The sequence below is a fragment of the Teleopsis dalmanni genome, chromosome 2 (genome assembly GCF_002237135.1).
Source record: "Teleopsis dalmanni isolate 2A chromosome 2, ASM223713v2, whole genome shotgun sequence".
NCBI classification, from domain to species: Eukaryota; Metazoa; Arthropoda; class Insecta; order Diptera; family Diopsidae; genus Teleopsis; species Teleopsis dalmanni.
In genome coordinates this window covers 217,774,501-217,777,481 of record NC_051847.1, presented here as the reverse complement: position 1 = coordinate 217,777,481, position 2,981 = coordinate 217,774,501, and positions in this window count along the sequence as shown.

Below are 2,981 nucleotides of genomic sequence, written 5' to 3'. Positions count from 1 at the left end.
TATTATTATTATTTATTTAGTATTTTAAAGTTTATAACTGATTAACAAACATCAAAGATAATATTGTATAGTATCCGCATCATATATATACCAAACTACCAAGCTAATAGTTTTACAACCAGCTTAAATTAAATTAAAATTTTTAATTAAAATTAAATTAATTAAATTTTATCTTCACCATATACTATCATTGCACTATAAAACACATAAACTGATAAATCTATAAGATAACCAATAAAACAATTACTTTTTGATCAAATTATTTAAAATAATATAAAATGAATTTTTGTTGTTGTATGTCACTACTGTTCGAAAACCGACTTAAATTATTTAATTAGTTAATAATAGTTAAATTATTAATTAATTGTAAATATAATAAATATTATTATTATTGTTAGGGGATGTGGCACTGCGACCGTCGAGTCTCTTGTGCCTCCTTCTGAGCTTAGAGTAGGTCTCTAAGTCCTGTTGCATCAATAAAAAATAGTAAAGAACCTACTTCACAGAGTTTTATTGCCTCTTCAGTAAGAATATACATTCACAGGAACATATTTTGTATGTGCGTTAGCGCAGGGCATTCTAACAGCACATGTGTGGAAAACTCTTCATTCCCTTCACAGAATCTGCAGTTTGCAGCCGTATATATACCAAGTCTTGTGAGATGGTGTTTTAGTTCACAGTTTCCTCTTAGCATTCCTGTGATGATTCTAAGTTTTTCTTTTAATAGGTTCATACAATCCTGGTATCTCTTATTGTTATAGATACCAATAAGTAATTTGTGGATTGTGTTAGTCCTGATATATTATCCCAGTAATAATTATAAATAAATTATTATATATAAATAAATCAATAATAATTAATGAATTAATTAATTAATTCAATAAATAACTAATAAGTAATAAAATAAAATTTTAATCTCTGAGAAACTAAACATACTCCTCAATATTGTAGCTTCGAAACCGAAGAACTGCTAAAATATAAATAAGTGAAAATCTTGATTGTAGACTAAAAATTATATTCAAATGTGTGATTTGGAGAGTATTTTGTATGCAGAACAACACTATGAGTTTAGAGTAGTGAAGACGTGGAGAAAAGCTGCTGCATAAGTCACACACAAGTGCAGCTTATGCTTACATACACATACACAGACACACAAAGCTACCAATCGTAGTGGCAGTGTTGCCAGTGCGGTTTTGGCAAAGAAAAAGTATTTGTGCTTAAGCTGCTTTGCGTGCTACTTAACTCATACTTCATGTTTATGCTGTGCTTCACTTTGCTTTGAAGCTCAAACGAATTCTTCTTTGTAAGTTGGTTTTGCCAAGTACCATTACCACATAAATAAGTGCACTACATACACTGTAAGCAAAATGCAAATCAGAAACGGAAACGGAAATGCATTTAATACTAATTTAATTTTGCACTCTTTTAAAAAATGACCTTCACATTTCGTATTGTATTTTTTGTATATATAACAAAAATAAAAATAAATTTTTGCTACAGAGAAAATTATAATAAAAAAAAAATATAAAAAAAATAAAGAAAACTTTAATATGGAAAGGTTTACAGAAAGGATCCGGTCAAGTGTAGAAAATAATTGTGTAAGTTTAAGTGAAATTAAAGGAAAACAAAATATATATTATGTGTGTATGTGTAAGTAGAAAGAAAAAAATATACATTTTCTTATCATTTTGCGCATTTGCACAATTATTTCATTACAAAAGTTCGCCGTTCACCTAATTTCCTTGAATGCCGGCAGCAATTCCCTTAACTAACTTCCTTGCATGAAATACTGGCTGTACTCGCCAGCCAACTATTGTATAGAGTGGAGTATCCAAATAAAAATTTATTTCTCAATTCCCACTTTAATTTCGTAAATTGAATGAAAATGTAAATGAAAATACATAAAGCTGCAATTTTGGCAAAATAGGAAAATGCAATTCGAGCAATTCAAGCAATTCGAGTAAATCGAGTAAATCGACCAAAAAGCGAAAAGTTCAAAGTAAAAATTCTACAGGACTACCTTACCTAAACGAAGAAACGGAAGTTAATTTACTACGTAAACCATGGCTTAGACACTTCCGGTCACTTGTATATCGAAATATATGTGAGTAGTAGAAAAAGTAGTTTTTGGAAATTTGTTGTGAGAATATAATACATAATACACATCAACAAAAAAGTATTATTTTGAAACTTTTTGTTGTGTGAGATATAGGGAGCGCATGTTTGCTTTGATAATGGCATTGGAAGCGGCTTGGTAAATATTTTTGATATAAATGTGCTTATTTGTGTTTTATTTAAATTTATATTACCAAGAAAAGCACAACACAATACAAGGATTGCGGGGGGCACAATACTGTGTATAGAATATCGCTTGGTAGTTCGTTTCCTAAGTAAAGCTGGCATAAAAAGTGCATATCACTTTAAAACCGCTTATTACCAGCTACGAATACGTAATGTTAACAATTGTAACTATTGGTTTGCTTTGCATAAATTTCATACATTTTTTTTTATTTTTTGTTTGTTTATTTTTCATAAAAATACTCAATTTCTATGCAGAATTTGCTGAAACTACCTTTTACCTTTATACACTATTTGATTTTATTTTTTTTTTTTGGTTGGTGGGTATTTTTTATGATTGCCTTCCTATTTTAAAACTACTATTTTAGCTACGAAATTTAACGGAAGGAAATTCAGCTAGAAAAAAAATTTATAATAAAAGGAAACAAACTGTGCGCAAAGTATTTGTTATGCAGTTGGCAAAATAAAAAAAAAACAATAATAAAAAATAGAAAATTAAAATAAATCAAAAAAAAAAATATTTTTTTAAAAAATCCCTAGACCGGCATTTATTTAAATTTATGCCGTAGCGTTGATAAAATGTAATTTCGCATAACGAAATATAAACGCATCTGTAGTAAGTGCAGCTTGAGTAAAATCCCTCACGCGCTAACTGCAAACCAAAATACGGAAAAAAAATAAAT